Consider the following 15,635-nt stretch of genomic DNA (forward strand, 5'->3'; position numbering starts at 1 on the left):
CAGAGATTATTTTAGTCCCTTTTTCTTGCAGGTTTTATTTATGTGCAGACTGACAGCATGTGGGAAAATCCATCAAGAATCAGAACCTGGGGGCATGAAGCTGAGTTACTATTTACCTATTTAAAACCTGGAAGGAATTGGTTGGTCAGTTAAGTGCGTGTAAGACTCCAAAGCAAAGACTCCCTCTTGGCACTGAATACCAGTCAGATGCGGCATGAGAAGAAACTGAGAAGAGGCAAAGGGGCTGTGAAGAGACAGAAATGTCAAAGCAGAAGATGATAGTAGTTTCCATCCGACACTCAGAAAACAGATATTTTACACAAGATGACAATCGCCAAGGAGATGAAACATAGATACACAAAGAGATTTTCCCTAAGACCTGTGAGATCAAGATTTATTTTTGAAGACTGATTTTTTTTGGGGAAGGGGTGGTGGTTTTGTTTTAAATTTTCAGTTACTTGTAATAAGAATATTCCCCTGTCATGTGAGAATGCAGCTGCAGCAGTAGTGCTATGCTATAACTGGACAACAAGAATATAAATAAAAAGAAAACCCAACTAGTATGCTTTTGGTGCCCACCTGAGAGAAATGCAAGTAACAAACAGATTGCAAAAAAAACACGCCTCATGCTGGATTTCTGACATTACTGGTTAGATTATTAAAATGGTAATCAGTAAAAAGGGCAATTTCAATCAATCAACTTCATCTCCTAAGGAGAAACCACAGGAGGGAGAGTGAAGGAGTCAGGAGATCTGGTTGTACAGATTTAGGCAAATCACTTTACTCTGTATGCCTGTTCCATTCTCCTTTTATCTCACTAGGCTGTGTCCTAGCCCTGTGTCATCGTCTAGACAACGCCATATCTCCTGTCCCGCATTTTCATCCAAGAAAAGGCTGAGACAGGAAAGGACAGGCTCTTTACAGAGAGTCACAAAAAGAATTCAAATCACTAAGTCTTAACATCCCTAGTCGTCAGTAAATGGCCAGGAAACCCTCTGGCAAAATGTATCTTTTTTCTTTCCTTATGTTGGTCCAACAGAGAACGACAACTTGCTGTTCTGTTAGCCCAAGCAGCAGCATCTTGCTTGGTGAAGCTGAAGGCTCAGCCCTGCTGATGTACTGTGCGTGTCAGCACAACAACACTTCTGCTCTCAGTTTGCTTTGACAAAATCCAGGAAATTGCACACAAATGCAATGTTAAAAAACCTGTTACAATTGCAAAGCTGAAAGCCTGCTAATCGGGGAAATGCAGGGAGGAATATTGTCCGACTCGCCCGAGGCCAGGCAAGGAATCAGCAATGGAGCTCCCACGACATGCAGAGCTACCCCTTAACTACAGATCAAACACAAAGTCCCCAAACGCCCTTAATCAAAACAGGACTAAGACATCCTACCAAGGTCACTGCCACTAGGTTTTTGGGGTGACTGTTTGTGCTAGTAAGGTTTGAGGTTTGCCAGGCTCCCCTTGACACCCCATCAGGCTGCAGCAGTAGCCGGTGGGATGGGGTTCCCAAACTGCCTGCACTGCCGAGCACACTCAGGACATAAACAAATTGCTTAGAAACCCTGTCCCTTTGGGTTCTTCTCTCTCTCCATAATATCGTGTCACCGTGCATGTCACCTTGTAATACTGCGTTATTTATCATCGCTGAGTGCCTAGATTGGCCCTGCTAGAGAAAAATCAAAGAAAGCAGCAGGGGCTGAGGTTTGATGAGAAGGAAACAAATTCTTCCCTTCAAGAACCATACACACTTCTCTGCTACCCCATACACACCCACACATGCACGCACACATTTCCAGGCTGCTCCTCTTCCCCCTGCCAGCAGGCTCTTTTCAGCCTGGCGAGTCTTCGCTCTTCTCCCTTTTCTCTGCTCAGATTCCGTGCCTCGTTTCTATGGATTTCTGTGTCAGCTCCCTCAAGGATATTCGCTGGAATGGACACATTTACGGGATGACTAACATTCTGAAAGCAGGTGGTGCTATTATAGTCATACAAAAGCCACCTATTTTTGGTGCCTTGTGCTGTCATCCTGTTAGCCTATACTTTGCTTTGCCTTGTTATCGTAACAACTTCTTAGCACCATTACTCCAGGCTGCTCCAGTTCCGGGGCTGTCTGTGGAGGACTGATAGAGGGGCTTCTTTGTTCACTGCAGTAGTGGCTTGGAGCTCCCCCACACAAGAAGAAGCCTGCAAGTTTCTCACTATGTCATAATTAAGGTCCTTCATGAAACTTGAGAATGTACTTTAAAAAAAAGAAAACAGTTTTGGTATATATGTGTATCTAATGTATGCACGCACTCACACATACATATTTTCATATGCAGAGCAGCAGCCCTAAGTGAAATGTTAGATGACTGTTTGCTTTATCCTTGTATTTAGGATAATCACTTCAAAAGTCATAAGGTAAATTTTGAGTATTGTCTATTATCTTCAATAATCTGTTCACATAACTACTTTAAAAGTTCAGCTTGTATTTCTTTAGAAAATCTTAGGTCACCTCAGTTCTTGGCATGTGATCTTATCTGTCTCTGTACAGCTGGGTTTGGTGTGGTAACGCTGCAAGGGTGCTGCACCCTCAGCCACAGACCAACTCTGCCTGAATACCATGAAAGCACGCCAAAGGAATGCAAGATGAAACACAGGCACAGAGTCTAAATAAAATCGCTTTATTAGAATCCACATTTCCTGAACTTCAGTCCTGAGAACTCATTTAACTAACAGTGAATTGACCAGAAAAAAACAATGTCAGCATATGACAGTTTTAAAGTGCCTATAATAGAGTAGGTACCACTGTAGGAAGATTTTCAGGCACACCAAACCCACCAGAATCTCCTATATCCTTTTCACCTTGAAGGGAGAAGGTGGATTTTCACTTCCAGCTTGGCACACTGCAAAATCTGGCAATCCTGACTCCAGTTCCTTTCACTTAAACCCAGTGGAGGGCAGTACAAATTGTGCTTCCTAAACTGGTTTATGCCAATCCAGCTGTGGGGGATTTGCATTCAGAGAGCTTACAATAAGTACAGAACTATTAATACAGCATTGTACTCAATCGCTGAGACACTGCTTGTTATCAGGGGAAAAAACCCACTACCCTTCTGCTATAAAGGATCTAAATGGGAATCAGGCTCAGTCTCGTCTCATAGTGTAAATGTCCTAACCTGCTGTTCCCTGCTTTGTAACACAAATTCAACTATAATCAATTATGGTTTGAAATGCTCCTTAAATACAGAGAAAAATCCAAAGCACATGCAAAGGCTTCTGATGGTAACTGATGCGATAAAGCAGTGCAGGAAACTCCTTTTTCTTATTAAAGGCTGATTTAAAATCCTGCAGGCAGATGCAGTTGCTGTGCTGTGTATTGCTAACCTTGAATTCACATTCACAAGTGTATCAAAACTTGCCTTTTCCAATTGAGTGCTTAGTATGGGAACTTCTCTGACAGCAGCTGCACGTTTTCCTCTCCCCACGTTTCATCACCAAACATTCCATGCTAATCAATAGAGGTCAAATCTAGATCCCATTGGGATTCACGGTGAAAACTATTGACATCAACAGGTCAAGAATAGCAAAATGACAATTTATACAACAAAGAGCAGAAAACATAAGCAGAGAAAGGCCACCATGTTCTCAGCTGGTTTAAATCATGGTAGCTGCAGATTTACACCAGCTAAAGATAAGGGAGGGAAAAAGAGACAAAAGAGAATAAAAGCATAGTTATTTAATGACCTCAGACGCAAACAAAAATCTCATCTTAGCACTGGCACACAGAAAAGCTCTGACCTAGCCAGGCTGATGGAAGAGGGAGATTCCTTCTCTGACTGCTGTTGCCTTCCGAGACGGTCTGGGGCATAGAGGGGAAGCAAAGGAAAAGAAAACCTGCTTTGTTCTTGATTTTAGCAACCATCGGGAAAACGTTACCTCTCCTCCATCGACTGCCATTGGGGAATGAAACGTTTCTTGCCAGAAGAGGGCACTTTAACTACAGGCAAGCTGAGCTGTGCTGCTTGAGGCTGACCCAGGCAGGCAGGGTGGGGAGGGAGAAATGGCTTCCTTAAGCCCAGCCTTACAGTGGGAAATAACGACAGGGAGGTGGATAGAGGCACCAGGCTGCTGAGCCTCCAGTCTCTTCCTAAGAGCTGATACCGAGTGCTCATTCTCACTGGTTTTGCTGCCTGGGACTTGCTCATGTCCCCTGCCCATCATCTGCAAAGCTCCCCGATACAGCCCCTTTGGTGTGCAGTAACATTTAAACTCACTCCAGGCTTTCCTCCAGCAGAGGCATTAGCTGAGTCTCTTTCCTTTGCTTAGCTGCCTGTTTTCATAAAACTTAATACTTCTGAGAACTCCATCTGGTTGGAAAAAAAAAATTAACTATATAGGCCCAGAAGTTTTGGGGTGAATATATATAAAATACACACACATGCCTACTGCTCAGCAAAAAGACCCTAAATACAAAGACAGTCTGCTTTTTCTAAGCGTATCAGCTGCTTCAGAATCAGACTGGTTTCTCTACAAACCTTACTCGATGAAGCACATACACTGGTTCCATCCCCCCAGGCACACCACGATCAGCTATGCCTCATCTCCTTAGAAAAAACTTGACAACATAAATTTCAGAGATTATACAAACACCTGAAATATAGGCAAGAAAGACCAGAAGAGATGGAGAAAAACAAACTGAATGATATAGAAAGCATAAGAATTTAGGTCTTGTTTTGAGAGTTTTATTTCTTTTCTGTGGTGCTCCCTATGATGAATCTTGAGCCATTTTCTTGTTTGAGATTGGCTAGTACAGAATAATAGCTAATGTATCTGAACCAGTCCATAAACTCCCACTGTATGTGTACCATCTAATTCTCAGTGGCTGCCTCAGAGTGGTTAGTCCTGTTTGTATCTCAAAAGTTTCCAGACACATAAATAAACCAAGCACGGATAAATCGGATCTGAAGGTCTGTTTCTCAGATGGATCTGGCAGCTGCCTTGGTTTATTGGCAGTTCATTTATCATCTCAAGAAAAATATTGATAGTTCTGGAGACACAGGCCCTTTCTGTATGTTGGTTGAAGGAAAGCTGTCCTTCTGGTCAGGCTTTGGAAAGAAAGTCAATGCAACAAATTCTACTTGGCAGACATGCGAGGGATGTGGTGCAAAGAGGAATCATTAAGTAAGGAAGAAGGGACACTAGGATGATAACCCCGTTGGCCCAGAAATAGTCCAGTCTCAAATGTATCACAGCAAGAATACGAGTTTGTGAGACTGCTACCAGGCACAGCCATGGGCGTCTTTCTCAAGGGAAGGTATTAATGCCACACAGTAAGAGACAAGGAGCCTGAAGCTGTATTTTGCGAAAAGGACCGGCCACTTACCAGACCCTGAAGAATTCCATAGAAACTTCAAGTTGGAAAGGCTTGAAAACAGAAATAATGGGACTGAAGTACTGTAGCTCTTCCCTTGGGCTAGTAGAATCATGCAGTCCTGGCTCCCCCTTGTAGGAATGCGTTAGCAGTCCATCTGCCTCTCCTCTAGATAGTCATCAGGAAGACAACTGCATCCCCTACCTTGATTAAATCAACTACATTCCACTGCATTCTACTTGAACACCCTTTTGAAGCATTTATTGAAGTATGAGATTTGTCATGTATTGATATGGTGGAAACAGATCTCACTTTGCACATGTCCCCCAACACCGTTCCAGCCAAATGTCTGCAGAAACTAGTCCAACGTTTCGCTACACATGACACTCTACTGCCCTGCAGATCCCTCTTTGCCACATGAAAAGCCTTGAGTAGTTAACCTACGTACTAAATTTCTTGAGGAACTGGCCAATGAAGAAAGGATGAATTTATTGTCACATAACATTTGTTCTTTTGTGGCATCTATATTGGAACATGTTATCCAGAAGCTAGTTTCCTGAGGAAGAGTGATGCACACCAATCGTAGTGACAGAAAGCAAGGTATTTCAGATGTTGCAATTCTCAAAAAGTGTGTATTCCTCCAGCAGGAGTCAGTTGCTAGTCTCTTTTAGCCAGATGTCCAAAAGTCCAGCCTATGCTGAACAGAAATTAATTTAGCTAGCTTTGAATCCTTCCTAAGTTTTGTGAAAAAGAAGAGTACAGCAGAACACATACAGTTATGTGCATGAGGAACTGAACACATGATGATTACAGTATGTACTCTGAAATGAAAGCCATAGCCGTCATTTTGGTTCTGATATCTGCTGCTCCTGTGACCAGGGCAGGACTTATCTTGAGTACAAGTAAAAACCATAATTCAGAGCAAACACAGACTCTGCCATTAAAGTCACTGGAGTTGATTCTCCATTGCTTGGCAACTCATACAGCTGTATATAATTGAAGGAAAGTGTAAGATGATATACTGACTCTAGAGATGAAGGAATGATTCTGATCTGTTAATATTTTTCAGCTTACAGTGTACAGGATAAATAAATATTCAGTGAATAACTAGTAGACTAGGAGATTTCAAATCAGAAAAAAAAGACTGTTGATATGAGTACCATGGGGAAAGCAGACGAGGATCAATGTTGCTTCCAGGAATCACAGAATCTAGCTTGAAGGTGGCAAGCTTAAAACAAACAATTTATTTTTAAGCTCTGGAAATCCCTAGCAAGGAATGCTGTGGGTGCTAAAAATGTATACAGGTTCATGAGAAACAAATCTATTGAATGTTTCTACAGACATGATCAACATCTCTGGCTCTGGGATTCCCAGACTATTAACTGCTGGAAGATGGAAGAATATTCAGGGCAAGTATTGTTATTCTATTATCATATTCTTCTCAGGCATCTGCTTTTGGCCTCTGTCAGAGATAAGACACTGCAGAGAACTGGTTTTGATCTGAGCTGATTTGGCTGTTCTGTCAAGAGATGAGAAAAGGAAGAAACAGACCCATCCTGCTCTTATTGAAAAACAAAGGTTTCTGAACACTAGATCAAAGCTGCAGGTTACCTTTAGTTTCTGCCTGAGACATGTTCAGACTTTGTTGATCTGAACCCTGGACAAAGTTTCACCTCTAGGTGACAAAAATGGCTTTTGGCTTGCGGTGAGCATGTATTGGCCTTGGCTTGTATGAGTATTCTCTTCACCTGTGAATTGTACCTGCCAGGTTTCTTGCCTCTTTCAACAGTGGTTTGATGGAGAAGATACAATCTGCTTTTCTGGATGCCATGAGATATCCTTCATGAGGTGTTAAGGGTAAAAGTTTGCAGGGAAAGGGAGAATGAAGTAAGGTCTGTACTTGCTGGTGACATGCCCAGAAAGGCAAAGAGACGTGGTATGTGTAACTTTCAAGCCTGCTGTCCTCCTCTGATTTCCAACAACAAAGATGCAGCTGTCCCTACTGGAGAGATTAATTTTGGTCTCTCTACTCATTCAGCCAGCTATTTTTCATGAAACTCATAGGAACGTAATATCTCAAAGATCTTTATCACTGTCAAATCCAATTGCAATTGGTCAAGCAGCTGAGAAAGACACAGAGAGAGAGAGAGACAATAATTTCTTTGCTGAGTTTCCTTAAAAAGTCTCTTATTTCCTTTCAGGACATTAGCATTCGGGACTAAAGTAGTAGTTAAAAAATAACTTCTGCTCCCACCCTAAAATTCCTTTTAATCACCAATAATCTCTGCTGAGCCTTTAGGTAGCAAATTATAGAAGAAAAAAGGAATAATTTAGGTGAGAGAGAGCACAAAGTGAACAAAAAGCAGAGACCGGGTACATCTGATTAAAGAAACAACAACTTTTAAAAAATCAGATGAGATTACAGAAAGGCATGGGGTACGGATTACAACCTAAAACTGCAAACAAGATGATGAGAAAACAGAGCCAAGATAGTCAGGCACTGGGGAGAAGACTCAGCCAGAAGTAAAGAGATACAGAGGAAAGGAAGAAGATGACAGACATGGAGACACACAGATACCACTACAGACTGGCAGAAAAGCAGAGACCTTTCACAAAACCACTGCATTTTTTCTGTATATTGCTTTTTGAAAAATGCCTTATTCTGAATAGTTTCTGTCTCTTCATTCTCGTGAACATTTGGGGAAGCTCCAAAGCACAGCACTGGCTAAAGCCCTCCCCCAACCTAAATCTTCAAACCACAGACATTACTCTTTAGTCATATTAACTCCTCAGACATTTCCAACAAATTGTTAATATCTTTTAAGCCCTGCTCTCTGTTGCCTTTCAGATTAGTCTTGCCCTTTCCTTTGCACTTAAGTTTAGCAAGTGTTACTAATAGGAATTTAACATTTACCAAAGAATTATTTTAACTATGGGTCTAATAGCATTTGTATGATATTCTGAGCACCCAAGAGCCCCACTATCAGTTCTTTATGCTTAATTTTCTCCAAGTTGCTTGTAAGACAAAGGAAAAATATAAGTTTATAGAAAAAACAGTTTGTAAGACAAGCATTCAAAAACTTGAAAGCCAATTCCAAGATGGACAGCAGTACCTGGAGGGAGCTTGCCCCAGGCACAACTCTGCAGGCACTCATGTGATAAACTTCACCTTCCAACCACTCAGAGAAAGCATCACTTGGGCCAGGCCCAAGTTATTTTCTGCTGTGTGCAAAAGAAATACTAATAGAAAAAGGCAACAATTTTTATTAACTGGTAAATGTTATGATTTTTTTTTTATACCACCATCAATACCATTTCGAGTTAGAGAATCCTGTGCTTGTAGACTACTGATTTAGCTGGCCTGAGAGCAACCACAAGTCACTGATAGCTTGAATAGAAAGCACTGATGATGGATTTCAATGAGTAAGTTTTCAGTGACAGTTTGGAACCAGTTAGTGTGCAGTGTCTCAACAGAAACCCCAAGGCTGCATTGGATATAAGATCATTGGTAGAGCTGGGCTTCCTCATCGTGGCTGGCTTATAAGGATCAGTCTTTCCCTGTCACTGGATACAGCCCTGCCTAGGACAACCTACATTCTCTGCCAGCACTGAGTTGAAGACAGCTGGTGGGAAGCAGGGATGGTATTTGTACATGTCTGTAAGACACTTATGCTCCCACTGTCCAAAAGGTCCCTGTTTCCAAATAAGGTTGTAAATATTGACGTCTCTCAGGTCAACCTGTGCAAATTCCCTAGTCCATGCTCACAGCTACTGAAGTTCTTTCTGCTCTTCAAAGATGACAAACTCCTGCTTTTATGTCTAAAATTAACTTGAGAGCATTTCTATGGGTCTGGATGTGCACCCTACTTACATTCAGGTCCCACAACAACTGCTGTTTCCTCTTTTCCCTGTACCTTAGTATCCCAAGGAAATTAACATGTGTACACAGGAGGAATTAATTAGTCTGCACCCTCATGAGGTCCTCCTTTGCAGTGCTCAAGACAAACAACTCTGGATCAAATCATGGTGTTCAGTCTAACTCGTGCCTTAAAATCCAATAGGACAAGTAGGCTCTCAGTACCTCTGATGTTTCATTCCTCTCAAGGCTAAATCCTCAGCTGACACACTCGCTTTTAATTCTACTTAAAACAGGCCTGTGAGTCTGACCTGCTCTCCCTCCTTCCCCACAGAATGTGAATGCTTACCAAATAGGCAGCACGGAAAGCAGCTGGGCACTCAAAGAAACGAACCAGTTACTCAAGACTGCTCTTACTGCAGCAGTTAACTGCAAGTCCATTTCTCCATTCATATGCATAGTATTTGATACCCGGATCCTAGCCAAAAGATAACTGAAATCATATGGTTAAATTCCCAGGAAAATTCTTTGAAGATGCCTTCCAAGACTGATATTCTACATTTTTTAAAAAACTTTCTTTAAAAGAAAAAAACCCACACCTTTATAATAACACTTCGCACTTTCATAGCATTTTTCATCTGAGGCTATCAAAGCACTTTAGGATGCAGATGCTAAGAAATCCATTAAAAAAATTATAGATATTCCTAAGTTGATTGTAGTCACTTGCCTTAATTTCCATTTCTTCCATTTCTTTACTGATACTCCCAGACGGTGTGTGCATAGATTGATGCAGCCAGTGCTACAGGCAACTAGATAAACAAATCTACATACAAATATTCTCTCCCCCACAAACACCCTCACTGACAATAAACTAAATATTTTTCTATAGCATTGTCCACTGTATTGAACTCTGTGAGTACATACCATATACTGATTTGCACTTTGATTTCACTGCACTTCATTAAACAGACTTTCACTGTTTCCTAATTTTCTTTGAGCAGGTCCCCATGTATGTACCTGACATGAACAAACACACAGATTTCTTCTGGGTATGAGCCAAGAGCTGCAACTCTGAAAAATATCAGCTTCTTATATCATTAACTGAGTTTCTGTAGTGCCCTGGGGCAGAGATATTGATGCTTGACAGCATTATCACTATAAAGTAACTATACAACTCTATAATTTAACTCTGTGCTTCCAGTAATATTAAGAGCATTTGAAATTGTGGCTGTAAACCTTGACACTTTCACACAGACTGGGAAGTTGAAAGAGGATTTTGTTTTCTTTCCTCAAAGACAGCCCAAAACATGGTACTGGGAAATAAAAATAGTAGAGAGATGATGTGCAAGGAGGTCACTCTTAGAAAAATCTGCAGGTTCAGGATTAATCCAGCTTTTCGCACCACATAGAAAGGAGCCTTTTCTAGGAGCTGAGCAGAAGAAGATGTAGACCTCTGGAGGACTTTTCCTGAGTATGTGCCTGGTTTACTTTGAAATCATCTTGGCAACAAGCTCCAACTCAAGTTCAAACATAAGCCACACTAGAAAACCTCTGCAGAGCTCCCTCAGCTTTATCAGCATAGCCTTTCATACCTCATTGACTTTTGCTAGTAGTGTTGCCTTTCCTGGGTTGGACTGAACCTGCATGGGCCATAATCTGGCTCATGAGGATCTTCTCCTAAGGATACTGCTAATAGAGCTAGGTTGATCAGGACAAGCAGTTGCCAAAAAAAGAAATATAAAAAAGCCTAAAATAACCAAGTACATTTGCCCTATAGGACTGGCAGTTCCACAAAGCTCTAAAAGTTATAGATGCTTCTACTAGAATTGTAGTTTGCATACAGATTTCTTCTCCCCAGGACAGACATTCACTGAGATTCAAGTACTCTTTAAAAGGAATCTGGATATAAGCAAATGACTGCTTCCTCCAGGGAACTTATCTTCTCAAATCCCCAGTCAAGCAGCAGGCTGCTATTCTGCTTTAAGTTAAGGATAAGAGTGAACCCTGTGGTTAGTCCCAGCTGTGCCAAGAGTAAAAGATGCAAGCTCCTGTTAGGCACCTGAATAGACTGTTGTCAATCCAAGCTTTCATTCCATGGCAGTAGTCACATAAATTCATTTTTTTTTATGTCCATCAACAGGAAAGAGTTCAGCAGTGCAACTATGCCCTGCTTAAGAGATGCAAAGCTTCCAGTTCAGCACGTTCAGTGATACCAAGTGATATTTTTTTAAGTTCCTTCAGCTGTACTGTTTTAAACTACTGGGATAATTTCTTAGATGTTTGCAATGTCAAAACATCTGGGATAACATTAGCAACGTCTCTTCCTTCTGTGTTCTTCAGCCATGGCTTCCAAAATGTTTTGTTTGTTTGTTACAAAAGGAGTTTCATTGAATTGATTCTTTATACTGAGGACATTAAATTAAAGAAGTGATGTGCTTGGAAAAGTCATAAAAAGGAGAATTCCACCAGACCCTCAGTCCAAGGTTCCAGTCTCCTGTCCCACTTAGAAGTGATCGCAACAAGTCAAGTCATACACATAGACAACTACAGGCCCATCTATGGATGACGATCTTCCTCACCTGGAGGAAACTTAGAATTAAGATTAAAATACACAGAAAAGCTATAGACACACTGAAAATTGTGATGCCCACACGTCTTGATGATAATTCTCTCCTACAGCTACCAGGCTACAATCATACCAGTTCTTGCCTAGTCTCCATCATTTCTATCTTCCTACCTCATAGCTAGTCTTTGGAAGAGTAAAGCCTTTTATGCTCTCTTATGGGCTGCCTGCTGTGCAGCAGGGATCCAGTTTGAACACTCTAAAAAATAACCCAATAGAGTTTAAAACTGTTGATTCGAGACTCCTTTACTGACCACTCTCATGTCAGGCTGTGACAGCTGCTGCTGAGCAGCTGCAGTGGAAAGCAATTCTGGGGGTGCTACCAGAGCAGCACTCTGAGTCCTACAGCTGGGGATTCATCTTTCCTCCCCCTCTTTTATCCTTTGTTGCCTGCCCAGCTATGAAGCCAGTGTGTATCTAGACAGCTCAGCAGTTGAGCTGCTGCTGGTGAATGTTACAGAGCAGTTTACATGCCTTGTGTCATAAGCCCTGTAAATGCCTAGTAAAACATGGTAGTTAATGGAAGCATATCAGCTCATTTTAAAGCTTTTTCACCCAGCGCTGAGCAGACTGTTGCTGCACTGCCTTTTTAATCAGTTACCACCAAACATGTGCATGTGTGAGAAGGGTTTTAAATATTTCTCTGTCCACTTCCAGGCAACTAAACAAGAAGCCTACAATCCTCTTATTATGCTTTCAGAACAGAGTCCACACTGTTATCTACGGCACACGTTATCATAAGGTATTCTGCAGAGCCAGGCTTAGAGAACATATCCCTAATGTTTCTTTGTACACCAGGTACATGTCAGTTAGACACAGACCTACCAGGCACACACATACCTCTGAAAGAATGTATAACAGAACATTTAGGAAGTTACCCCTGATACAGTGCTTTGTTTGCAGGATGAAAATACAAGAGACGCTCCAGCAGTAACCATTATTGATATAATGCTAATAAAAGCCTGAGACATTCATGCAACCATGTTAACTCTTTATGTTAAAAGAAACCAGAAATTCAACACTCCTCAGGATGCTATTACCCTCCATATCTGTCCGAAACAAATACCCACTTCACAGACTAATGGAAGATCCTTCACTCCTGGATTTCTTTTATGTTGTTGAGCCTAGGGACAAATTTGGTTTTATAGAACATAACAGGCATAATCCACTAGACTCTGAATCTTTGAGGTATTTAATCTAGGAGAATACATTAAATCCTACTAACTGGAGTAATTTGGAACAGATTTACACTTTTTTTCTTAATTTTCTTATCAAAAAAAGTTACTGTACACACTAACAATGTCAGAATTCAAGTAACACTTGCCAGACTGAAAGTCTGTCTCCAGTTTTCATACGTGTAAGATATTAATTCATCTCAATAATTACAAGGGATGTTTCAGTCTCATGAGTTTGAACAAAATGCAGAATCTTGCGCAATGTAGAAATGTATCTATTACAGGCTCACATAGAGTTTTGTATAGATGATAGAGTTAGTACACAAACCTTGAGGAATCATAAAATCATAGAATGGTTTGGGTTGGGAGGGACCTTAAAGATCATCTAGTTTCAACTCCCCTGCCATGGGCAGGGACACCTTCCACTAGATCAGGTTGCTCAAAATCCCTTCAACCTGGCCTTCGACGCTTCTAGGGAGGGGGAATTCACAGCTTCTCTTCCAGTGCCACACCACCCTCATGGAAAAGATTCTTCTTAATACCTAATCTAAATCTACCCACATTCTATTTAAAACCATTACTCCTTGCCCCATCACTACACTCCCTCATAAAGAATCCTTCCACTTCCTGTAGCCCCTCCAGGTACTGAAAGCCCACTCCAAGGTTTACCCAGAGCCTTCTCTTCTCCAGGCAGAACAGTCCCAACTCTCTCAGCCTGGAACATGAAGAGATTTAAAAGCAAAGCAAAACAAAGCAACAAACCTAGTCCGCTTTTATAATGGCATGAAAGGGGGTAGTAATCTGATTTTATTTGCCATAAATCCTCTACAGGAAGGAAGCTGACAGGTAAAATTACATGCCGTTATTGTAAACAGAAGACTATTCAGAGTTTGCTCCCTCTTTGCACCTGTAAATAGGAGTAACATTAGGCTAAATCAATATTTTTGTAAAACCTGGAGATTCTCATTTGTTTTGGTCTCTACTTGGAGCCAGCATGGAGCTAGTTTCTTAATGTGGAGTATGGTCTGCTTTGTAGTCTCTGTTCAAGGCCATGGGTGCCCTGAATTTGAGGCCGAGTCTCAGTCTGCACTTCTTAATCCAACATTAGATGCTTTCAACAACTCTAGCCTGCCTGATCCTGTTTCTGTTAAAACAAACAGAAAAAAAAAAAAGAAAAAAACCCACCCCACAACCCAGTAACATCACAGTGACATGAACAAAGTCCTAAGAAATATGGATTCGAAATCAGATCTACTGAATACTTGACCTATCAGTTCACAGGTTTTGGGCTTACTTTATTTTCTTCATTTATTTGCTTGACTTACTGCCTGCATGTAGCTAGTTAATAGAAACACTCCTGTCCTTGGAGGCCAATATGAACTGACTGGCTGTGTCTTTGGTTCAGGTCCATTAAAAAAATCTGAGCATTAATTAATCACTGCCTTGCAAATAGTTTGGAAGAGCTGCTGAGGCTAAATTGGAATGTTCTGCAATTGTTTTACTTTTGGTCACAGGCACTTTGGTGATATGAAACTTCTCCCTTGCCAGGAGAGGATGTGCATAAATCCAGCCACTCCTGTGTTAGAGTAGACCAGCCTAGAGACTTCTTTAAGCAGTCTCGTTTCCTTCTCTAACTAGGAAACTGCACACATGAGGAAGAGCTGTCATAAGCAGCACTCTTGATAGAATCCCTCCATTGAAAAGGAAATAATAAAAACTACCAGGGCAAAATGCCAGTGGAACGTACTACATGGGCAAAGAGTCGTCCCTGCTTGCTGTCTGCCAGGCCAGTCAAAATTGGCTTCTCCTTTCTCACTCCGCTAGGTAAAACTGGAACTGTAGAAATGAAGTTGCTGCTGTAGTTTTCCATATTTCACCACCAGGAAGGATCTCTGTGGTCTCTGTTTTCTGTGCACTAGCTGCTGATGGTCACAGCGAATGGCCAGCGAACGATGCAGCTCTGTGTGCAGAAGGCAAGCCAGGCAAATAGATAGAGATATTAGATCCCACACCTGAAACCTCTGTGACGTGAAACACAAAACAGAAGTCTTTATGTAAAAGGAAACTAAGCCAGCATGACCTACAAGTCATGAAAAAAAAACCATGTTCAATGGAATCATGATCTCATTTCCCCTCCTCACTGCAAAAACTGTTCTTGATAAATAAGGAAGATAAATAAGTAGTTGTCAGTACAATGAGTACTAAGTGAGGAGGAAAATTAAAGGTGAAATTTCAAGGCATATGTTCTTAAAATCACCAATATAAGAAAATAAATACCTAAACCGCAGTGGCAAGACATACTACATATGTGTAGGTTGCAAAAATCTACTCCTTGGAATTAGGTATCTCTACTGGACAAAAACCCTTGTCTTTCAAATGCTCAAGTCAGATAAGTAACCTTAAGATATTCGTCTCTGTCCTTTCCCAAAATTTCACTTTCAGTGGAGAAGTCAAACCAGAAAACCCCAGATGATTAAGAATTATTTTTTCTGCTCCCTGTTTCTTGCTCTTATTCCTACAGCATGCACATATGCATGGATGGTGAAGAATTATGCCTCATATGAAAATTTCCCCGTCACTACCCTCAAGCTGTAAACCTTCCCCAAGTTCCAAAATGCAGTGGA

The sequence above is a fragment of the Apaloderma vittatum genome, unplaced genomic scaffold (assembly GCF_000703405.1).
Source record: "Apaloderma vittatum isolate BGI_N311 unplaced genomic scaffold, ASM70340v1 scaffold8804, whole genome shotgun sequence".
Classification (NCBI taxonomy): Eukaryota; Metazoa; Chordata; class Aves; order Trogoniformes; family Trogonidae; genus Apaloderma; species Apaloderma vittatum.